The sequence below is a fragment of the Trachurus trachurus genome (genome assembly GCF_905171665.1).
Source record: "Trachurus trachurus genome assembly, chromosome: 11".
Taxonomy (NCBI): Eukaryota; Metazoa; Chordata; class Actinopteri; order Carangiformes; family Carangidae; genus Trachurus; species Trachurus trachurus.
In genome coordinates, this window is record NC_139904.1 from 25,899,596 (window position 1) to 25,925,089 (window position 25,494).

A 25,494-nucleotide genomic window follows, 5' to 3' on the forward strand; every position below is an offset into this window, starting at 1 on the left:
ATTTTTGTGTGGGTAACACACTGAGTATTATTTCTATTCATTTAGGACACCCCCTCCTCCTCCTCCTCCTCCCCGACTGCTGCGAGCATACCCAGGCAATGTGGTTGTCAGGCAGCCCATGCCACACACTTAGGGCTCTACTTTGGTAGACTAGGTGCAGGCGAGGCGCATCTGCCCTGCGCCTCGCCTTCGCTTCGCCAACGGGGAGTGGCCAGGAGCAGATTGCGATTTTGCTTCGAGACGCAGCGGAGCGCATCCCGCCTACTTCCCTCCCACCGGCGCAAATGGCATAGAGGGAGGAGAGAAGGCGTGGAGTGGGTTTGACACAGCCGAGTCAGATCTTCACCAATCAAATGAGCTCCTCTCCTCGCCTTTAAATCCGCCGCGCGCGCAAGGCGGACGTTTGATTTCACCGTGGAAGAGAAGATTTGAATCAGCACCTACAGATTACAGCATAGACAGTACATCTATTATCGATTGTCCCGTCACACTTATGACACATCAAAGGCTGCACAGATGAAAGATGAGGATGGATTACTGCTGTGTTGACACTACACGATTATCTGCTATATTTATGTATTTACTTATTGATTTATTGAGCCGCATCGTCACGCGACCATAACAAATAAAACTGAAAACAAATAAACCACAAGCAGCCTGGCATCATAGTGAGCAGATATTCACAACTCCATCTCAGGTAAATTCTAAAGAAAAAAGAAAAAGAGAGACGCTCCGTGATCTCCGTTACGCACAGCTGTTTGTTGTGATCTGTGCACACCTGTTTAAATATAGGTTACTAAATATGAGTGTCTTTATTAATGGAAAAGGGGTGTGTGTGTGTTTTTTTTTGTTTTTTTTACTGGGCAACAGCTCTCAATCTGTCAGAGCAAGTGAGACGGGAGGAAACTGATGTTCTGGTCCGGTCCAAGCTGGCAGTGTCCGGTCGCGCGAACAGACCTCACGGGCTGATGATGCAAAAGTAGTCTGGGAGGGAGGAGGGAGGAGGAGGGAGCAGGTCTATCTATCTATCTAACCTATATTTAAACACGTGTGCACAGATCACAGCATAAACAAACAGCGCTGTGCGTAACGGAGGCATTTCAGTTTTATTTGTTATGGTCGCGTGACGATGCGGCGCTGGCCCCTAATAAATCAATAAGTAAATAAATAAATAAATAGCTGATCATCTGCAACGGCACAGTGTGTAGTGTCAACACCTGCTCTTGGGACATCCACGGCTGTCTCAGTCCCTCCCTGGTTTCATCTGTGTTAATTCAGTCAGGCTGAGTTTCCATTACGCATGCCTTTGATCTGCCATCAGTGTGACGGGACAATCTATATAGATATAGGTGTATGTGCTGATTCAGATACAATAAATAGGGGTTATTGTGATGATTATTATTATTATTATTGTTGTTAATTGCATTTAAATGTGCCTGGAAGTGTGGAAATCTGCCTGTGAGGTCTTGGCGACGTGGGCGCACTGCGCGCTGGGCAGTCAAAATACCAGTCCGCTGGCTGCGCTTCGCCTTGCGCTGAGACTAGACCAGGTTGGAGCTGGCGAGCTTTCGGCGCACTCTCCGTGCGGTCTATCTGTAACAAATTGTCACTGCGCCACGGCGAATCTTTCGACACCTCCCCCTGCTGCGCGACCACTCCCATCTCAGCGCACAGCAGTCTGCCAATTTACCGAATCCACTGCGCACCTTGTTGAACTGGAGGAAAATACCACTTCGCCAGCTGCGTCAGGGCTCGCCTCGCTGCGCCACCCTGAGTTGCGCCACTAAAATAGGGCCCTTAACCTCTGTGTAGGGCATGCACAGAAGCCAAGGGCATAGCTCAGTGGCTACTGTACATCATCATCATGGATAATCGCAGCCTGAGGAGGAATCTGCATGGCCATCATACTTGAGCAATTACTGTCTGCAAGGGAAAAAAAGACATTCATCTCACTTATACCATTAATAGTAGGATATGTATTTGTTTGTTTTATGACCATTTGAACAAGAAGGTGATGCCATGACTTCTTTGTAGTATACTTCTGTATCCCATGTACATGATCGATTTGATGACTTTTTTAAAAAGGAGTTTGAACTACTGTTTGTAAGTATCTTTAGTTAACCAAACTAGATTTCTCCCTTGGGTCTCTTTGCTGAAGTTTAACTTCTTCCAGTGTAAATTAATTAGTAGCACGATAAACTCTGCTTTCAGAGTAGCTTCTCCAACACTGCTGGGCAAACAAGACACCGAATTACAGACGTTACTCTGACTTACGCGTTAGTTTGCTTTGTGATAAACAGGGGACTGAATATACTGTAACAGGCAATGTTTATTTTGTATTATCCCCGAATGCCTGTTGTTGTGAATACCTTGTTAACATGGAGACTGCAGTCTGATGGCAGATGTCTTGAGTGATGCTACAGTATGCTCTTGTCTGGTGATGTTTTTCCGTGTGAGTTATATTCTCTCATGGTCGGTGCTTCCCCTGTGTTTACCTGCTCACTCTACTGGTGCCGTTTTGCTGCCAGACGCTGCTCTTCAGGCGCCGTCCCACATGAATCTTCCTCTGCGCTCGCTACCTCCCCCAGCATCCACCTGTGAGGATTGTCCCTGTGGGAGACGTGCACTTCTTCCTGTGCTCAAATTTCCTGTTCAATATGCTTACACAGAGTGATACAATCTACTGCTTTGATTCTAAAAGAAAGGTGGTATTGTTTTGTCTACTCGATGAAGAGATTTTTAAATTAATTTTGTTGCTGCATAATCATATACTTTAACCACACTGTGTGCCAGTATAGCTAGTGGTAATATTGTGTATGTTTTATGCTCCTTTCAGATTCAACTTTATTTATCTCAGAAGGGCAGTTCAATTTACAGTCTACCAGTCACATAAAAACAGAACAAGATGCACATAGTCAGCAGCAACTTTTCAGTATTAACAAATAAATAGATGGGCAACCGTACAAAAGGCGGCAACCAGGTAGGATCATAAACAATCAACTCAGAGTAAAGAAACGCAAAAAATAGATAGATAAATAAATAAATAAACACCTATTACTCTATGGATTTCTGGCCCATGTAACAATAAGCAGCATTTACAAGACACATGTTTAAGGGTTTGAGTCATACTGTATTAAAAAAAGATATAAAGAAAAAAAACAACAGATTTGGTAGTTCACATGAACTACGTACACAAACTCTGAATTATATTTACAATACATTACACATATTTTTCATATATATACACTGTTGCCCATAAAGTTGGAATAAAATATTTTTTCTTACCTATTCTCATGAAATGATTGTGATTTATTCTTGATAGATACAGTGTATATCTATTTCAACATATCACTGTGAAAATTAAACCTCAATTAACCTTTATTAGGAATAAAAAGAAAAATGTGTCTATGTCAATGAAAAAGTCAAGTCAACATCACCATTGTTGCGATGGAGGTCATCATTGCATTGCATACCTGTGAAGTCAATGCCATATCCATCACCATGGATACAACTCTATTAGAGCAGACACAAAAGGAGTGGAGAGCATCAACCTGCTGAAAAAAAGAGACTTGAGATAAACTCAATGGAAATGTCTTGAACTTGTTATAACTCCTGAATTCACACCTTGCTTTATGTCGAGCCTCAGTTGCTCCTGGTAGCCTAATAGTGCAAGTTGAAGTTTGAAATAACATCAATAGACATAAAAATATACTGGTTTTAAGCCTGTTTTTGAAGACATCTGTGCACTCTCTTCTCCATTCGCATCAGTTAGAGACAGTCTCATAAAAAGCAAGCACGGTGTACAGAAAGCACTGCTACCCACAGTTCTCTTTTTCACTGCTGTGATGGATAAAAAGCTTACATGTACCTACTGTTTGGAGGTCGCTTGAAAAACAAACAATGTTTGATCTTGCTGCACTTGCAATAGGTAACCAAGATGGTGTCGCAAACAGTCGCCCTGCCCCTGGCAGCAGACATAAGGACTGACCCATGTTCAACTGCTGTTCACATGGAAACCTTCTCCACTCCGGCCTTCAAAGTTCTCGTTTGAATATTTTGCTACTACCAACATAGCGATTGGATGCCGCCAAGTCGTGAAAAATAGGGGATATGCACTTAACAGCGAAGAAAAGGAAATACTGTCCAGATGATGCTTGAGAGTCGGGCCAATACCTGGCTGTCACCGGCAACAGGAGCCTCTGGGGCTATGCCGCGATGAGTAGCCTACAGTAGGGCCGCCGCAGTGAGCACGAAAGCCTAGGGTGCGGGCCCGGGTGACTGCAAGTGTAGCTAGTTGCTGCGAATACTGCAGGTGCTAGCCCCACGGCCGGCGGCAGGCTCAGGTGGAGCATGAAGTGGATGATTGCTGCCACCCGGTCCTGGCTGCACTGTAGGCCACGGAACTAGCACCTGTGGTGCTCACCAAGGGTGTTTTGTTGCACTTATCAGAGAGGCACCGAGCTGCTCTGCCTCTTCTGCCCATACGGTGTGTATGTGGCTGTTTGCACATGCGCAGTTTGTTCCCCCATAGACTTAAATGTACGCCAAGGGAGGCAGAGGCTACGCTGCCTCATTGCGTAACTCTACTAAGTGTGAGCGGCACGTACAATCATGTTGCTTTCGTGAATTGTCAACATACAGACAGCCCCCTCGGTTTTTGTGTCCAGCCTGTTGTTCGAAATAAGGGATTAAGCCGGGATATGTTGGTTATCCTGGCTGAATTTAGCCTCAAGTCGGTTGTTCGAAAGCAGGTTAGATTTATCCTGGTCAAGTTACTATGGTGATTTATTCTCTACAGCTAGCCTGCTCCAGACCAGGCTAACAGCCAGGCTTAGTTGATTCTGTTGTCTTTATCTGTGAAGTCAGCAGTCACTCTGATCAGAAATCAACGTGTTTCATAAAGTTATTTCATGTTCTTATGTTGGCTACATATTGGCCTGATTTCTAAACAAACAAAATACATTTACAATAATCAAAAAGCATGAAACATTTACAATATCTATTAGGCTATTTTTTTTTTCATAAGGCCTATTTATAATTTCTCACACTGAATCTTTGCATCTGCCTGCTTCTTCAGATGCAGGGCTACAGATATGACGGTTTGTAAAATACATATAGCACTGAATTGTGGACACTGGATCTTCTTCAGACAATAGCTACTCATTATTTTCACTATCTGTGTCCATCTGATATTTTCTATGACCACTACTAAATCACTGGCTTCTCATAAAAAGCATTGGAGCAAAAATAGCAATAGATTTATTTTTATTTTTATAAAATATATTAATAAATATATTGGCCTAAATATTTGTTGAGGTAAGAAAATAAGAATACAATTGAGTGAGTGTGAGCAGGCACCTTCCAAATAATTTATAGGCTATGCCTCATCTGAACATTGTTATCAGCAATTTATTGAAGCACCAGACTGCATAATGTTCCTATATTTAATTAATTTTCACCTGTTGCACTTTTGGCCACTTGTATTTGTGCTGTATGAACTTTTGAGTTGTGAGTTCTGGATTATTAAATTAGTCCGCAGTTGTCTGCCGCCCTCTCTCTGAGCTTTACGACAAGGCGGTGCTTTTTTTTTAAAGAGGTGTGTCACCTGACGTCAGCATTAAGATCCGCTGTTGATTGGAGGAAAGTAGCCACACCTGTCCTCTCATCGTAGAATATGTGATCAATCTCTGTGGTCTACTGATGAGAGAATGAGTTCCACCTGGCTTGACCAAGCCGCTCCTCCTCAGCCTGGCTCGGCGTTCGTGAAACCAATTAAACCAGGATGGACTTAACCTGGCTTTTCCACTTATCCTGGATATCTTTATTCTACTTTCGAACAACAGGCAGCAGTTTAGCGGCTAATTCAACTGCAGTGATGGATAACGACTACCGGGGAGCCTCAACAACTTCATGAGCTTTATTTGAGGAATAAACAGCAGCTTTTACCTGACGGGAGACCAACGCCTGAGCTAAGGTAGGTAGCTAACAGCTAGCAGGTTTTAGCCTACCTACTTTCTCTCTCCCTCTCTTTCTTACACATGCACGTACACACAGCGGTTGTCTGTCATATCTGTTGTAAACCTTTTAATAATAGCTTGTTGAGTACAGTTAACAGTATTGTTGCTTCGGTTTGAGTGTGATAACGGTTTGTTGTGTAGGCTAGCTAATGTGAGTGGTGGTCCTGTTATTGATGAGTTGGGTTTTAATAACATCTGTGTAGGCCTACTGTAGATGGCGTGGATTGTGATGAGAAGGTGTTCCACACATTTTAAGACTTATCTGTGCAAACCGTTGTGCAAAACCTGTTTGTTGTGACTTTTTAAGCTGATTTGCCAATAGAGATTTTATGAGTATTTTTTTCATGAAGAAATGAATGAAATAAAACAACACAATGTTTTGATTCAGTCTCACTACAATCTTAGTCTCATTTCCAAGCTTAATAAGTGGATTTAGCATTTGACAGCTAGAAAACCTGATATTTCCCTGGGTAGACACCAAAATAAAGAGATAAGAGAATATTAGACATGAATTTTGGAGAGTAGGTGGAAACATTGTTTTCATATGAATTCTAATGTTGCTTTATGTCTGTCACAGACTGAGGTGACAACACCAATGTAGTAGCATCCCATAGGGCTGTCAGTTTTTAGAAAAATGAGGTTCGAACAAATATTGAATGACCCGTAATTCGTTCGGATATATTCGAATATAAGTAGTCTTTAACGTACTAATTCAGGGCCCAAGAATGTAAAGTAATTGTGTAAATAAAAGGCTAATAGTGTTTAATTTTTTGAGTAATCAATAGCAAGCAGCCGCTGCCTTCATAAGACTAGACTACAGTACAGAAACAAAAAAGGGGGCATGTGAAATTCCCATGAATGTACATAGCTTTAGCTTTGGCACATAGCTAAATATAGAATTCAGTTGAGGGCTAAAGGAAAGGACCAGTGTGAGCTTTCTGTAACAGTGCTGCAACTGGGGCTGCAGTCCATGCAGCTTGTGGCAAGGGCTAATGAAATTACATCTAGTCATCAAGCTGGGGCTGACATTGCAAGCTGCAGCTATTAAAGCTGTACTTCTAGAGATTGTGTTTTCGCTTGGAGGATGGCTGACTGACATACGTAACAGCTAGCACGACCACAATACATAATTGTCATGTTTTGAGATAATAAGGCTAATACTGCAACATGTGTGCACTATTATTGGCTGTGCTTGTCCAACTGGTTTGGGAACATTTGCTGATATGGAAATGTGTGCAATCTGTGACTGAGGAGCTAAGCTTTGTGAGCGTTGCTGGCCTGATAGAGAGACAGAGTTGGCTAGGCTAGTGCAGTCATGGAAGTGTAAGTATGGGCATCTATTATTCAAGACATAATTATGCAGTGGGCCGCTTTGTCAGCCAGTCAATCAGAACCCAGCTTTTCATTAGGCTGCCTGTCATTGCACCGAGCTGGAGGCATGCCTCTCTCTCTCTCTCACACACACATGCCAGTGAACACAAATGGACAGATAGGCACCTATGCATACACACCATTCTCTCTGCCAATGCATCATTACAAAAACAAGAGGAAGCTTCAAGAAAAAAGTGGCCAGATGACTATTGCTACCTCCTCTCATTTCCCCCCTCTTTCATCCACTAAGACTCAATTTAAATGTCAAATGAGACTGATTGGATTATGGTAGAGTGAAATCTGAGAAAGGCAGAGTGAGAGGGGGGGGAGCTAGGGCAGAGGGGAGGCAGATATTACAGAGGTGTTGAGGAAATGCGGAGGGGAAGAGAGGTGAGTTGCCCTCACATACAGAGACACACAGCGGCCTTATAGACTAGACTACAAACATCATCTTTTCCCTCATTACACAAATTCTTTGACAGTAATTTACAGTAACCCTGTTTAGAGTAGCACTGCGGTGGATGATGTACCATGGTGGTTTCAAGTCATGAAGCCTCAATTATAGACCATAATTGGAGCAGAATAAGAAGTTATAATTATTTTAAATGTGCCTCAAGAATATATCTATCCGGCTGTCACATCCACAGGAAGCTGCACACCGTTTACCTAATATGGAGCGTTAATTGCTTGCTAGTTACATGTAAGTAGAGTGTAAGTTCCTCCCAGACTGCACAAGTAGTTTCCTGGGTTGTGTCCCGAGTCCTGAGTGTTTCCAATCAAGGGAACAAGAAGTAATTAAGTTTCCCCCTATTGCCAACAGAATGCTGGTTTCAGCTCAGACGCCCTCGGTCTAGCGCATTAGCTGGATGAAGTGGATAACAAGATAAGTGAATAAAGTTGATCATATCAGGATTCTGTTTTCCCATAAAATTGGCTTAATGTCTGTACCAAATGAATCACTGTAATGGGCGCTAACATTGTTCACTGTATTAGAACATCAATGAAAAAAGACCCTGACAGGGCTGCAGCTCAGTAGCATTTAGTGTGTGTTTGTTCTTTGCATTTTCCAATTCTAAAAATCCCCATCACCCCTTCTGATCAGCCATCTAGAAATCTATTTCAGCAGAGAATCTAAAATGATTGTTCATTAAAATAATTCATTTGATTAATCAGCTGTATCGAATTATTAAATTAAAGTGCTCAACTTTCCCTGCACCACTTTGTCAAGTGAAAGGAGTTGTTTGATGTTATTAGCATCTGAATCACTTCACTCCATTTTCATAGTGACGCTAATGATGTAGCTCTGGGATGGCAGCAAAGAGATAACTTCACAGCTGCTATGTAGCCTATTCATTGATTACATCTATGATCCCTGTTTTTTGTTGTTTTGTCTTTCGTTGTTATTTGATATCAGACGGTATACAGGGTTGTGAGGTGCAACCAAACTAGGGATGTTACAGACCCAACTGTAATTAAATCTATAGATAATGGTGCGCAGATTGCATCAGGAATCATGATGATCCCTTAACAAAAGGGATAGTTCAACATTTTTGGCAAATTGGCCCATTGCCATAATCGCTATAGTCATTGTTGTAAATATTTTTCTCTGACATTAGGATAGTAGGTGACAATAACAAATGCTTTTATTTTGAAATGGGAATGTGTTGTGTTGTCTTCCGCCAGTGTAGCGTTTAGACGTTAGGCTAGTTGCTACAAAAGAATCTTACTGCTGCTAAGTAACGGATTTGCTTTATTTCCTCCTTGTCCTTTTATGTTGCCGTTGCTGAAAAACTGTCCCTGAAAGCAACGCTCATCAGCGATTTTGCATGAATTTATCTCTAAAACAGCTCTGTCTGGTAACGTTCTAAAAATAGCTTGCAATGACAAATAAAGGTAACAAACCTACTGCTATGACTATAGTGATTAGGGCAATGGGCCAGTTTGCCAAAATGTTGAACTATCCCTTTAACACATTTTCACTGCTGATTTAGCATCTAATCAATTGATTTGGCACAACCTTATGTCCAGATATTCCCAGTTCCCAGGTGATACATCCTTAAAAGCCTTAGTGAGGTTTTCTCCAGCACTAGTGGATGGTCTGTCATGAAATTAACTCATTGAGTGCCAACCACGTAATTTCTCGTTTTTCGTTCCCATGCGTTGAGTGCCAATAACGAGATTTTTCGTTTTTTGCTTTTTTTTTAAATTATGAAAATAGACACTTTAATACACATTATATGTAAATTTGGGGACTCTACGACGAGCAGAACTGAAATAGATGACGATCAAAGTCACATGACAGCTCATGATCTGGAAGTTTTTATCATAACTCGGCTTCTGCAAACGGAGTTCTGCATGCAGATGCAGCGCAGCTGCTCTGCTCTCACCTGCGCTGCTGCTCTGCTCTCACCCGCGAGGCTGCAGCAGCTCGGAGCAGAAACAGGAAGCTCTCAGCCGACTGTCCCGCCCGGTCTTCATCTGGAGCAACACCGTGTCCTCCCCAAAGTCCCCCCGCGGTAAAATCTGATGGTCTCTGGGCCAAAGCAGACCACCGGCGGGACCGGTGTTTCCGAGCCGCTGTGGCCGACAGACCCTCACGTTCCGCGGCTAGAGGCTGTGACACGGCACGGTACGTCTGTGTTATTGTTGTTTAGTGGCGCCCCCCGCCCCCGATGGTGGTTTTGTGAATAGAACAACAATTGTTGTATATATTTATCTTATACGAGCCCTTTGATCCAGAAACGCGAGTGTGAGAAGAGTGACAGACACAAACAGCGCACCTTTCATAAAAGACGCTCTATCTCCTTTTCTAGAAAAAAAGGAGGGATTTTGGTGAAACCCAGCCATGTTTAGCTTGACTTTTCTCAGGAACGGAGGCACGTAGAAACACACGGTTTGTGGTCATTTGAAGCATAAAGTTAAACCTTTCAATTGAGCTACATTATGTGTTGGTGGCAATAATATAGAATACACTATGGCTCTACATAAAAAGTCAAAAATGGTCTAAATTGCCGGTACACTTGACTAAAATTTTGGAAAGGAGCGCGGCACTCAATGCGTTAAGTGCAGACAGTCATGTTTATGACCCCAAAACCTTTACGTTGTTGCCACCATCAAGTCGGGTGCTTTGGTTTATGAACAAACACCTGCAAAACTGATGACATTTCTATTAGCCTCGGTTGAACTTTGACATAAAACATGTCTGATCGCTAGTGTTTGTTTGCTTACCAGTGTAAGTAATTAGCTCCTCAAAGCACAGCAAAACAAATTAAAAAATCATGAATGGATTCATCCTCATCATCCATGGATCTTTTTTTACAATTTGCAGCCATAATGTGTGGTTAGAAAAATGCTTTTAAAGCAATGCGAAGCAGGAAAATTACTCAGTCAAATAGTGAGTTTCATTCTTTGTGCATGTTTAACAGACAGTGTATTATGAGCAATCAGTATATCAACAAAACAAATCACTAAATCACAAGTGTGAGCACTCTAAGCTGCTTGTGGGATTTGTCTGGATTCCAACTGCTGTATTATATTGTTTCCTTGGACTAAAACAATGCATTATGTGTGATGTATAAACCTAAAAATGAACAATGGGTCTTTAAATCTCCACAACTTTACCAACCACTGGTGAAACTTAAGCATCACTTACTCCACTCGACCATTCATTCATTCAGACGTGTTGCACTTGCCCATGATCGGTCGAGCCCAAAAGGGTATGAGAGCAAGATGGAGGTTGAGAGACCTCTGGACATGTTTGCAGAATAATAAATAAATTAATAATATGTAATGTGAGGGAGGTTGGAGAGGAGAAGGCAGGCTAGAACAAAGTTGATGACTTTTCCAACACTCCAGCAGAAAAACAGCAGGATGAAGACAGAGAGCATGAACTCCTGCTGTTGTGCCCGCAGTTTGTGGTTTGCATATGTTTGAGAGTAGTCTCATAAATATGTATGTTGATATCTCGTACACGTGTGTGGATGTGTTTCTGGGTGGATCTGAATGTTTACCTTCCTTTTGACCGAGACGTCTCATTAGAGAACGTGCAGAGGGGTGGAAACGAGGGAGGGAGAGAGATAGGAAGAGGAGGAGTGGGCGGGTGGGAGGCGGAATGTCCATACTATAGACTTTGGGATCAAAGACACCCGCATGTACTTAAAAAAAATCAGCTCCACTCCAGAGAGGAGCGGCGCACAGTAATGATGTTGACTCAAGTGTGATCCATGTGTACACTTCCTCTTCGGCTCGGCGTGCCTGGAGAGGGGGGTTTCCGTTTGCGGGATATGCATAATAATCAAAGTGACAGGGGACCGCAGTGAGATCTACAGTACACCAAGTCCGCCAGAAAATGTTTGAATAATGTTGCCTAATTGGTGCCTGATATGTTTGGGAGCAAACAAGAGTAAAGAGAGCAGTTAGCTATACTTAGCAACAGTTAACAAGTGTGACAGTCACTGAGCACCTCACTGCTCCGATTGGCCCACAGCGGGAAGTTTCTCTGCCTATAAATACGCAACCATTTTAGTGAGTTAATATGTTAGTGAAAGGGAGAATATATTTACATGAAGTACAGTAAATTGACTTATTATATATTTGCATATTTCCCTTTGCATCAGGGAAACTCCCACTGCTCTGTCCCAGTCTTTCCACCCCCAACCTCCCCTCTGCCTCGGACATAAATGAACAATAAATTATCAATCGTAAACAGTTATTCAAATTGTCAACAGATTTACTTAAAGCAATACTTACCGATCTGGCATTTCACTCAGCAGAGCACAAACATTTGAAAATCAACAGCTCCACCTCCCTCACAAGTCCCACCCACCTCTCCCTCCTGCCGCATCTCCACGAGCCCCCTCCCTCCCTGCTGCATGCGTTGGCATGGCAACGGTAAACAGAACAGGAACGCGAGTGAAACGGGAACAACACAAACAAACACAACACCGGAGTTTTAAACCATATAAACGGACTCAGTGATGATGACTGATGAGTTTTATAATAAACTGTTGTTAGCCTACTGCTACTGGAGACGCAGGGGAAGTGATTGTTACAGATTACAGTTCTCAACGAGCCGGGCTGGCGGCCGGACCAGCGCCACCTGATGCGCTGGTTCAGGCCGAGAATAAATCCAGACCGAGCCGAGTCGAGCCGCGCCGGTCCGGAGTTCCACCGGGTCCGGACCGCTGAGAACTCACAGAGCTAAGGGAGCTAACAGTAGCCTAGCCCCCTAGCCGTTAGCACTGGATCTTTTATACACATGATGTGACTTCCTGTGTTTACGTATCACTCGGGGCTGATCACGTTACAATATCAGACATGAAACTCCGCAAACAGCTGCGGCTGCAGTTATTGGTCTTTTAAAAAACTATTTATTTCCAAAAACCTTCTTTCTTGTGTGTTGTGACTCTAGTCTCCTCTGCTCATGTCCTGCTACTGCTCTGTCAATAAGCGTTCTTCCTGGTCGGGAGGGGGGAGAGGAGGAGAGGGGTGCACAAAGTGATTACATATTAAGTAGGTTCGGTCGCTCGTCAAATCTTATTAATCGGACCGAATAATATTATTGGTCAGACTTTTCTCAGAATTATATAAGAATGAAAAAATTATTAGTTTTTAACCCTGTTGGGTTTCTCTTATATTTTAATGTATCATCAGATTATTAATAGCATTTTAACTTAGACAAAGAAATGTGCAAAAGTTCCAGAAAGGTAAGTATTGCTTTAATCAGTCAAACACAGAGCCGACAACACATGAGCCGGCTGCCTGCAGGTATGTGTCGATGCTAATCACGAGTGTATTTAGAAAAAAAGGGAAAGTAGCTTCATTAGCCACGATGTTTAGCAGAGTGGGAGAAGAGAGGGGGTGGGGGTACGGCAGGCAATGTGCAGGGAGTGCCGGTAGAAGAGGAAATGGAAAAAAGACATCATGAGGTGGGTGCCGGAGGAGTAGAAGAATTTAATGACAAAATGTCATGTTTTAGAGGTACATTGTGTAGGAATTACTCCCAACTAGCGTTGCGGTTGTATATCGCAAGCAACTCAATCGTATTTTTCATGCTGCATTCACGTGAAATTGGGCAGACGGCAGACGGACAACAGCCGCTGCGTAACGGCATAAACGTGCTGACGGACCACTTGTTTACATAGAGGCTTAAGTCAAAACAATACACGTGACAATATGTTATCATGGCAATGTCGTATTGTTTACCTGACCCACGTTTTACTGGCTTCCTCTCGACTCCTGTGACTAAAATGACATCTGGTTTGTTACCGACGGCCGTTTGCCCATCAGTGTAACGCTCCATTCCTCCTCACTGCGTTACCGCGGTGACTTTTCACAGACGCCACCTCGACCTGAGCCGACAGCTCCGGTGTCTCCGCTGAGTTTCCGTGGTTTCCTACCGTCACGCTGCCACAGAACGTAAAAACATGGCGACACGACATGGCAGCCAGCACCGAGCTTACCCGCTCCATGTAGATATGAATGATATGAACGGCAAATTCAGAGCTTACCGGAACACTTCAGTTTGTTGATGGGGGGGATGACTGATTAATGAAAAACAGACTTCTGAACGAAATAATCGATTTTCCTGAATAGATAACAGGAGAAGTTACACAATGTCCCTTTAAGAGAAAAACATGAGAAAAAAGATGATAATGCAAGATGAAAAAGTACAGTAGATGTGGATGGTTTCTGTGTCCACTGCAGTCGTCAAACGAGTGTCCCATGTCCTGTAGATGAAGGTGGACTGTTGAGTCCTGATCTGAGGAACCGGCTCTCTCATGTTGTGCCATGCGCCTCTGAAGCGGTTGTTTTGTTCCTCCAATACACAGGTCTGTGCATTCTGCTCTTCATTGAACTGCACACACAACATTGCTCTGCTTTTGCCTGAGTGTTCTGTCCTCAGGGCGGACATTCTCCTGCCTCGCTGTTAGCAGGTTTAAAGTGCTCAAGTATGCAGTGTTTGTTAAAGGTCCTCAAGATACTCAAGGGACATGTGTTGTTTTGTTTATTGTTGTTTTCCTCTCTTGTCTGGCCTGTATCTTTTTGTAGAGCCTGATGGTGTAGGGTTCTGATAACCCCCAGCTGCTTCTCCGGTGGGTGGTGAGAAACAAATATTGATCTTTGTGTTTGGGCTTTCAATATACTTCAATGTTTTGCCTTCTGTCATCCTCAGTTTACACAGCACAGCCCAGACAAGGCCGGACTATTTCCTCTGACATCCTCCAGAGTGAACTTGATGTTGCTCTTCACTGTATCGATGTGTTCTGTCAAGGCTTCCACTTCCTGTGTTTTGATTTTCACCCCGGTGTTGTCCATGTGCCTCAAACAGTGGCTGGGAGTAGTTCTTGTGAAGGAAATCAGGGCTGTGTCTCTACTTTTCTATCTAGATATGTGCCACTATTGAAGATACCAATGATCTCATGCGATACTTCCACTTCTGTCTGTTCACACCCTCGTTATGTTGAAGATAGGTTGTAGTGATGCAGAGGTCAGGGAAGGCACGGAATGAAGCCATCTACGTATGTCGCAACGGAGCTGAAGCTGTAAATGTTCTCATTTAAATGTTTTGGGTTTTTTTGTCAAACAGTGGACAAGTAAGAAATAATCACTTAAAGGGATAGTTCACCCAAAATTCAAATTTCACTCATTATCTACTCGCCCTCATGTCGACTAACGGCTGGGAGAATTTTCAGAGTCCTCCATGCCTTCTCGGAGTTACAGGGGGGTCCGCGCAGCAGTATTTGTCCATATAATGGTTGTGAATGGTGCTCACTTTTCTTCGTCCAAAAAGACACACCAAAAAACATCCAAATACCTCCACACAGCTCTTCTGTAATGTCCCTCTTGTATTGAAGCCCCGACATGAGAAATTGTTCCGAAAAAAATTAAATAAGTCTATATTTTAAGCTTGTTTGTAGCGGAAGCTCCCAGTGTCTCAGTTCACTGCTCTTCCTGTGTCAGTGCAAATCTCTCGTGATTTGCACTGACCGGCGTAACAATTTCTCATGTTGGGGCTTCAATACAAGAGGGACATTACAGACGAGCAGCATGGAGGTATTTGGATGTTTTTTGGTGTGTCTTTTTGGACGAAGAAAAGTGAGCACCATTCACAACCATTATATGGACATGCTGTGCTGCGCGGACCCACCCGTAACTCCGAGAAGGCACGGAGGACTCTGAAAATTCTCCCAGCCCTTAGTCGACATGAGGGTGAGTAGATGATGAGTGTAATTTGAATTTTGGGTGAACTATCCCTTTAAACACAGTCCATTAAGATTATATGTTCCAAGCCATTTCCAAGCTGCCGCTCTTCTGCTGCTAGAAACCTAGGAGAGTCTGACTTAAAGCGGAACTATGCCAGTCCGCTCGCTTTTCCGCTGTTCTGGTTACGCTGCTCTCAGCCATGTGCATTTGTTTACAACGAAGCCGGCGAAAAATCAATAAATTGAGGGGTGGATAACGTTACATAACATAAACGATGTTACGGCGCGTGTGTTTGTGTTGTCTTAACCGTCATAAACAAAAGATTAGGGGTTACAGAGCGCATTTGTGTCGTGGTGTGCAGAGACGAGAGCTGGGACACCGGGGCGGCGGCCAGGTACTACACTGATGTTGCAAGGTTGGTTTTCAGCCGTGAGACGCCAGGTGAAGGCAGAGAGCCTCCATTCTCACTCATAATAAGTCACAAGTCATGTAGTTAACGATCACAATTACTCCGGAGCTTTTTAATTAAGGCAAAAATGTAGTATAGCCACGGGAGAAACCCTGCTTAGTTCCTCTTTAATAACTAAAAACAAAAGTTAAAAACATAGAATACCTCCCTTGATTCGTCGTCACAAAAAGAGATACTAAAAAGACGCTAAGTTTGCAACACTGCCACCTTGATGATGTAATAGAAGCTATTCTTGCCCCATCATTTTGAAATAGTGTGTCGTTATCACTCAATAAGTCGGCAACAGAAGCATTTCCAAAACTGCTCCTACTATTGTGTTCCAGCCAAAAATATGGTATGACAGCATCATGGTTAGATAGGAAAAAACTTTGCCACCAAGTTACTGCCAAGTCTCATGTGGCAACAACTAGAATTTGCAAACATAAGACTGAAGATGTTGAATAAATTAAGTAATTAAAACCTTGTAGCCACTGCCAAAGTAAAATCCTTACACTTACTACAGTATTCCCCATTTATTTTACAGACATATACTGTAGTGAAATGTGAAAGGATGCCATATAAAAAACATAAATCTATGAGTAGAAAAAGATTAATTTAATATTCCCTTTATTACTTAACATAAAAGAGTAATCAAATTGTATAATCACCTTGCATCCAACAGCAGTACCAGTCAAACCACTGAAAAGCCTTGAAAGGCTTGATAATTATATAACTTGAAAGGACTCACAATATCTGACCCAAATTGCAAACAAAAGAAAGAGTAGATTTATTTTCCCATAATAAAATGGCTAATAAAAGAGCCTTCATGATGATGTTTGGCAGGACTGAATCAGCCACAAATTAAGGGGGAAAAAAAGAAAGGTTAGATAGCAGAGGAAATGTTACACAGATCTATCATTGGTACCAAATGCCTTGTATAATTTGAGTTATTTTGTAGCTACATTTTCATCAGTTTTCCTCCTCCTTCTGACTCAGAGAAATGTCAGACGACTGTGTTTTTGCCCTTGGTTTGGATTAACAGGCGGATTTGATTTGCCAAGAACCTCTACCTTCTTTGGAACAATCCCATTTTAAGTCACAAAGGTTTTATTTTATGGATAATGTCACCTTCCATTTTCTGGAAACGCTTTACAAAGACGCCATCCTCGCCCTGACAGCCATTTACATGTTTTGTGCGTTTGCTGTTTGGTTTGATTCTTCCGCGTTCAGACATAAGGAGTTACTGGTGTTGCTTGCTTTTCTGCAGCTTTTTAGACGGAGGGAGAGAGAAGAGAAGCGATCGGTGGAACATGAATGAAAGAGAAACGGCAATGAGTGAGCAGCAAAGACAAGGGCCTTGACTGCCTCTCCACCTGATAATGCTTTTGATCTGATGTGTCACAAGATGATGCACAGTTGACAATTACCTCTCTGCCGCAGCACTCAGGATAAAAGCACTAGCACTATTTCCGGCCCTCATACGCTCAGACACACACACACACACACACACACACACACACACGAGCATTCTGCCATCCTTTGCGCCATTTGCCAGGACCACTTGGACCAGCCTCCGACTTGTTGGACACAAAGCCCAGATAAGATGGATTTAGGCGCCCCGTCTCTCTTTGTATTTCCCAAGCAAAATGTCAACAATACTAGGGGTCCTGGGGAGTGGCTCAAACTAAATACCTCTTCTCTATCAGCCTGTCTGGTCTCTGATCCCCTTTGATGCCATGTCGTTCCATTAAAACTCTGAAAGGATCTGGCCTTCTTATCTTCTGTCTGCTCTGCCACAGTAATGCAACCACCAATGATGAACTACACACTGGCTTGTCTTGCCTCAGGGTTTGTGTGTGTTGGTGGGTGGCTGTGCATGTGTAATCTGGAGGATATCACATGCATGTGTCTATAGATGTAGCTGTGTGTGTGTGTACGTGTATGTGTGTGTGTGCAAATATGTGCACTAGTGCAGGTAAGTGGCTTGTTGATAGTCCTCCTGGCGATGTGTGGACCGCCTTGAGTGACATGCGGTATTAAAAGTGTCACTGTTGGGTGACATAACCGTGATAAGGAGCCAGTGAGAGTCATCCTCATTAAACATCAGTCCTGCTTGGCTTACAGGCTTGTTGCCCTGGGCGACACCTTGCATTGTGACACATGGCACAACAAGAAATGCAAAAAAACAAACACACACACACACAGGGATTGTCTTCTGCTGGTCCAGAAATTGGCTTGTTTTTTCCGTCACCCTGAGGTGACTTGATGACTTCTTCCGTATACATCTGGTATATAATGGATGTTCTTTGCTTTGACAGTTTTACAGTAAACATATGAGCAGTTTAAGCCTAGTCAGAGGTGCATGTGTTTACTTATTGTGAGTCCTAAATTAAAGTCTAGTCATCTGTTAAGTATTATAGGATTAAAATAGTTTTGTTACCAGCTGCAGATGGTGCTGAAAGGGATTTGTTTGTTTCTTGTCTCTCACTCCCTCTTACTCTCACTCAGTCGCTTTCATCAACACGCACACGCACACACACGAATGCACGCACACATACATACACAGGGGCAAGTAGAGTGGTGTATCAGTGCTCAAACCATTCCAATTTGTCTGTGTGCTTATCAGTTATCCATAGAGCACTGAATAGAGGTACTGTGACTGGGGATTTCTGGCCGACAATGCTGACCGCAGACCCTGCACCGTGTCAGTCTAGCTGCATGGATTCAGCAGAATTTCAGCTACAGGTACAGTATATACGATGTGTGTGTGTGTGTGTCATACAGTGTTAGTGTCAAAGAACAATGCGCTTTCTTTCTGGCTTACGTCTGGTTGCAGTTTCTCTTTCCTTTATTGTGTATGTTCAGAATACACATGCACGCACACATATCCTCAGGTCAGAACCATAATCCTGTTGTTCATCATGCACAATAAATACACAAGAGCTTGTCAAGATGAAAATGGTTGCAAGTGTGAACAAGTAATTTGGCTACAAGTGCATGTAACACTTGCATGTTTCAAGGATAACAGGGGCTCACAATTTCAGGCACAACTGTGTATTACAATAGCACCGGGTTACACAAGCAGCTCAAATTCAACATAACATCACTTTATTGTGTGCATTCAGGCATGCTGTATGTTGCAGCCTTTGACTACAGTGAATTTTAACAGCATACATTTGAAATGTTGGAAAATGCCTGAAGTGGTTTTTGTGTAACGCGTGTGTGCGTGTGTGTGTGTGTGTGTCTACTGCAGTGGTGAAAGCAGACTTAGATTCTTGCCTGTGCTGCAAAAATGTTGAAGTGTTTTTTATACAAGTTTTTGCTTTGCTTTCTATATATATAATGTACCATGAGTAGGTTTGTTGAGAGAGATGCCATCGGCTGCGTCTGTTCCTGGTGGCTGGCATATGTAGAAGGTCCATGTAACTAACTCGTCATAGCAGGGTAATGTTTTGTGGATGGTGGACATACACGGTGCACAGTTCCACACACTGTTCCCATTCCGACCCCCAGTCTTTGGGGGACATTATGGCAACAGAAGAGCTTTGTTAAAGGTACATTGTGTAGGAATTACTCCCATCTAGCGTTGCGTTTGTATTAGAGCATGGCTACCCGACCCGAGCCCGCGGGTAACCCGAGGCCCGACGGGTATCGGGCCGGGCCGGGCCTGGTTTTTAATTAATTAATTCGGGCCTGGGTCGGGTCGGGCTGCACGCGGACAGCTGGTCTTGGTCGTTGGTCGCGAGCGCTCTGAGCGGCGCGCGCGCGTCTCGTGTGTGTGTGTCGCTAGTGCCACTCATAGACTGGTGCCACTTCAGGTGGATCCGTGAGCCAATCATCCGTCCGCAGTCTAGGCAGGGGAGCCCAGATGCAGCTGCCCTCTGGGCACGTCTCTCGGTGTATGAGTGAGGTTGCTCTGGCACACATACACACACACACGGCCGTGTCCACCTCTCTCTCTCTCTCTCTCTCTCTCTATCTCTCTCTCTCTCTCTCTCTCTACCTAGTCGTCTCACTTCTGAGCTGCTTGACGAGAGTCGCGCTGTTAAATGTCATTGAAAATAACGTGCATTTGGCATAATAACACTTCGGGTGTCGGGTCGGGCCTGGTTTTTAATTTATTAATTTGGGCTCGTGTCGGGTTTGAGAGTCTCGGGCTCGGGCCGGGTACGGGCTTAATTTCCAGGCCCGTGCAGCCCTCTAGTTTGTATATCACAAGCAACTCAATCATATTTTTCATGCTGCATTCACGTGAAATTGGGCAGACGGCAGACGGACGACAGCCGCTGCACGTAAGCCTCTATGTAAACAAGTGGTCCGTCAGCACGAGGCAAAACAATACACGTGACAATTTGTTGTCATGGCGATGTCGTATTATCTACCTGACCCATGTTTTACTGGCTTCACTCTCCGGTGTCTCCGCTGAGTTTCTGTGGTTTCCTACCGTCACGCTGCCATTGAACGTGGCCACTGAACATAAAACATATATGAATGATATGAACGGCAAATTCAGAGCTTACCGGAACACTTCAGTTTGTTGATGGGGGTGATTACTGATTAATGAAAAACATATTTTTGAACGAAAGAATTGATTTCCGTTAATAGAAAACAGGAAAAGTTACACAATGTCCCTTTAAGGTCAAGGAAAGATTGTGGTTATGTGTCTGCGCTCAGCACCAGCTACAGTTTATAAAAGATCCTGTCACAATAGCTTCAGCAGAGTGCAGAGAGGCTGAAACAGCATACCAGGATGTCAGACACGCACTTGATCATCCAACAGCAAACACACTGATTGTTCAGTTAATCAGTTGTCATAACTCCCTTAAACTGGACGGCAAACATTAGCCAATCTGTTGGAAAATGGGCTTATTTCTATGATACTGCAGTTGTTGGGGTAAAATGGAACATAATGTTTACTGTTTATCTAGCTTTGGGTAACGGCACATCATCCCTCGTTTCTCATAGAGACATAAAAAAAGAAGAAGAAAAAAACAACTCTAGCCTGCACTCCTGGTGAGTCACAGGCAGATTCAATGTAGTGACAAGACTTTTTATTTTCTCTGGAAGATAATGCTAGAGTTTAGCATTGTAAACCGTGTAGTGATATTGATCTTGTAAAATGAGGTGCTCTTGCAGGATCCCGAGCAAATTGAAACCCCTTCTTTTTCATATGCTCATTTTGTCAGGTGCAAAATCAATCAGGTTTCAAAGTGTGTCCTAGACTACCTTGTCAAAAGCGAATAATGTGCTTTTCTATCGATCACAGACATGCAGAATCAGCCTGTTTGTCAATTTTCAAAGCGCAAGGTTCTCAAAACCCAATCAAGAGCACACCTAACTGGTTTCCCACCACACCAACCACTGTTGGAGACTGGAAGCTAGGGCGATCTGTGTTCACGACTCACTGTTGAACTTCTCCTAAACTCAGAAAATCCCTTTTTATCCACTCTCCAACACCTACAATTCTTGCAAATTTGCATGGACCTTTCCCCTGTGCCTTTCAGCAGTCACTCACATCATTTAGCGGCGAGTGTTGTGCCAATTATCTTTAGGTTTCCAAGCCCAATTGCCTCGGTTCAGAGGCCATATTGGATCTGGTCTTGATGATGAGTCACTGGCCAAAGGGCTGGCACCAATGTGGGTTATATCCTGCGGTTGGATGATTTGCATGTGGAAACCAGCGGGGTTTGGCTTTATAAGATAAGGGTCAGTGGAATAATAGAAAGATTCACTTTTCTTTTTAATCAATGTGGTTTCCTCAGGCTTTGTGCAAAGCTGTTCAGCAAGAGTTATTGGGAGCACTTTGCTTTACGTACTCTGTTCACGCCCAACATTTCGCTGACAATCAGCAGTATTGGATCAGTGCTGCATTCACTCGACCCCATTTTGTTGAGTATTAGAAACCATACATTGTCTTACTATTTCTCTTGCCCTGCTTTTACCCCTTTTTTGTCTTCCTCAGTTTCATAAAAGTGTGATTTCGTTTTTGGACATTTTTTAACATGAGAACTTTACCTACAACTAATTACTAGATTCATTTGAATTACTGTAAAGAGAAAGGGGGCAGGTCAGGTTACCTTACAACTCTTATTACTGTTAGCATTAGCAGCTGTTGACCTACAAGTCTTCCCAATAGTTTCAGCCACCAGAGGAGGTTATAATCTGCTTTCTGAACAGTACTACTTTAGTCAGACTGTATGCTGCAGTCACTCCGTGTCCGAAAGTGATGAGATGGGCTGATTTGGTAGGAGCTAGCTGGTTAGCATGCTAACTTACTGAACGCATTAATAAACATTAGTAGTTGCCAAGTAAGCCAACTTTTGTCTCACATCTTTTTCATTATTTCTATTAAATATGTCAGGATTGTAAATGTAATTTTCCACACGTAGGAAAAGAGCAAACCCAGAACTGACACATTTAGCCCCACATCACATTATGAACAAAATACTGACTCTAGGGCAAAAGGTGTCACACCTCAAATGTCAGCGGTGCACATTGCAGCCGTGACCCTGCTGTGACGCTGACATGTCAGACTCATGACAGCACAGTGTCATCAGTGTTGAACCTTCATCCTCAAAGAGCTTAACAGGCTTACTTGTGTGTGGTCCAGTCAATACAGAGACTGTGCAGGCCCAGCAGTGATGTATGATGGGGCATGACACAGCCACATATCCTCCAGATTGCAGACTCACTGTATATTATGTAAAATTTCAATGAAATACCACTAACAAACTAATGAAAATCTCTGAATCTTATTTGACTGTTTTACAAGCCTTTCACAAGACTCGGTGTCTGTTTTATTTCCCCTCTGTTGTAATGAGACGTGGTACATGTTTCAATGAGAAATATCACGTGCATGAATCTACTTTTACCTTAATCGAATTCTCTTTGTGGCTTTCTGCTGGCTTTAGATTTAGTGTGTTATGTGTTAAAGCTGATCATGTCATATGATGAACAGATCAAAACAATGCGGCTGATTTATAGTGTCATAATACCCGTTTTGTGTGGGGAATGTGACACACAGTAGTTATTCCTGCATGATGCTGTGTGTTTCACAGCTTGTTCCATTCAATATTTTTTTATGAGGCTGTGCTGCTTATGTCATGTGTGTGTCTCATGTTTACACACTGATATCACCCTGGGGTGTCTAGGACATAAATGCGTGTGTTTATTGTTTTCCCTCTCTCTTCTGATATAAATCCACATGGCTACATCTTAACGGGCCACTATGCATCATCACAGGGGAAAGTAGAAGGATTGTGCATGGAGGAAGAAAGATGTTGCCAGGTCACCCTGCGTGTTGTTGCATTATGCTCACTTCGTTGAGCATGAATGAATATTGCGTATAAGTGCGTTTTCTATGCAGTTCTTCTTGTCTTTTTTTTGGTATCTCTGCCAGGTGTGTGTCTGGTGGGACAATACATTCCAAACTTTGCAGTTTAGCTTCTTTCAGGTTGTATTTTTGGTTATACTTATTTGTTCTGCAGTTGTATTACATGCAATTGTAATGCAGAAGAAGTGGAGACGGAGTGCTTGTGTCTGCACTGGCATCCTGGGAGTAATTTGTTTTTTTTTAATTGTGACTCTGACCTTTCCTCGATCTTAAGTTGTTTCAGTTGCCTAACTTTAACCAGACCAATGCGATGCTTCAGACTTGTATTTGCAAAGTAGTCATAGAACCCATTAACACCTACTTTTGACTACATCTCTGAGTTAATACAACCCTGCAAAATCTCTAAATGGCTGTGTGATTTTCTGATGTAGGTTGAGATTGTTGAGAGCCAAGAGACTGGCTTCGTCGTGATCTCAAATCTAACATCTTCTAAGTTCAAAAGTTACAGGAAATTTGTCTGCGTCCAAGATGCACGTCAAAAACAAATACCAGTGTATCTGTTAATTGTCAGTACCTTGGATACTGGTTGGTACAGGACTAGGAGGAGTCCCTTTAACTATACAAATTGTTGACCCTCTCTGTGACGAAGACTTGGAATCACTGAATGATTCACAAATTTAGTTTTTTTTCCCCTGTGACACTCATTAGTGGCTAAACAGCAGTCACATTGAGAGCCAGCAGAAAAGTGCAGGTGATTGGAATAAGAGCCTTTTACCTCCTTATCTCCACTGCAGACCTTCTACTCACTGTGATAATAGCTCTCGCTGTCACTCATGATTAATACGGTGATAACATACCTGTTGAATGGAGATCTGATACTCAGCGGCATGTCACCCCCACAATTTGCACATAGCCATGGAATAAACATTATGGCTGTTATTATGCTGTGGTACATGAAAGTTCATAAGAAACAATCAATTCTGCATTGAAATTGATTGTCCCTTCCAACACACCCACTCTCCTCATTTGATGGTCCCTGCAGTCTGCCACACTGGGACACTATGGACCCAGGATTGATTTTAATCAGGGCTGTCACTGGATCAATGGAAGTTTATTACCCCCAGAAGGAGCCCTGGCAATGAAGCTCTGCCCCCTGGGAAGTGTAGTTTCACCAGCCTTCATCATCCAACCTGCTAACACTCCTTAGGGAGCATCTGGTATGGGAATTGCAGTTTTTATTGTGTGTAGTAAATCTCATTGTTATTTCTCTAAAATGTGACGGTTTGGCCAACACTGCCGTCATGAAAGAAAATTGAAAGTAGTGCCACAGCAGAGCACACGTTGTAAATATATTAGGCAAGAACACATTTGCCGTATTGTCAAATGCAAAAGCAACGTGTCCATGACTGGATAGACAAAAGGGAGCGAGGTTATTTATTTGTGCTCACATTTCCCGTCAGCATGATGAAACAGTCCGTTTCTCATCTAATGTCTGGTGTTTTGTGTGCGGCAGGCGTTCTTTTGACAAACAACCATGTGGCAGCGTTTACAGCACAGCGTGTTATATTAGAGCCATTTACAGAGACTGCTGGAGCCCACTTCCCACTGCTCCCCACTGTTTTTTTTTAGTTGCCCAGGTGACCAGCACATGGCTGTGATTAACTGTGCTTTATTAATAAGCAATTCTACTAACAACTGTTGGCTGGAGCAGTTTGTGTGTGCGCAAGTGTGCTTGTGTGTGGCCAGTGGGGGGATATCTGCACACAGGCATGTTTTCTGTGCCAAGCATTTGTGCCTTCATGCCATTGTACATGATCATATTCACTTGGGGGTTAAATAATTACAAATAAGAGCAGTTTCTCCCCAACATCATCCTCATCCCTCACTGTCCTTACCACCAGTATTTGTCCAGTGATATATGAGGTGAACCTAATACGGTTCTCACCAACCCAATGTCTTGATTACAAACAATTATTCATTGTTACTTACAGTAATAAAAGGGTAATGGGGCCTCATAAATCTGCTGGCTGGTACTCCCATACATTCCCTGGGGGTGTAACTTGCCAGTGGAGGAGGGGGGTGCAAGACTTGGGTGAACAGGATGGTCAATGTCAATGTCA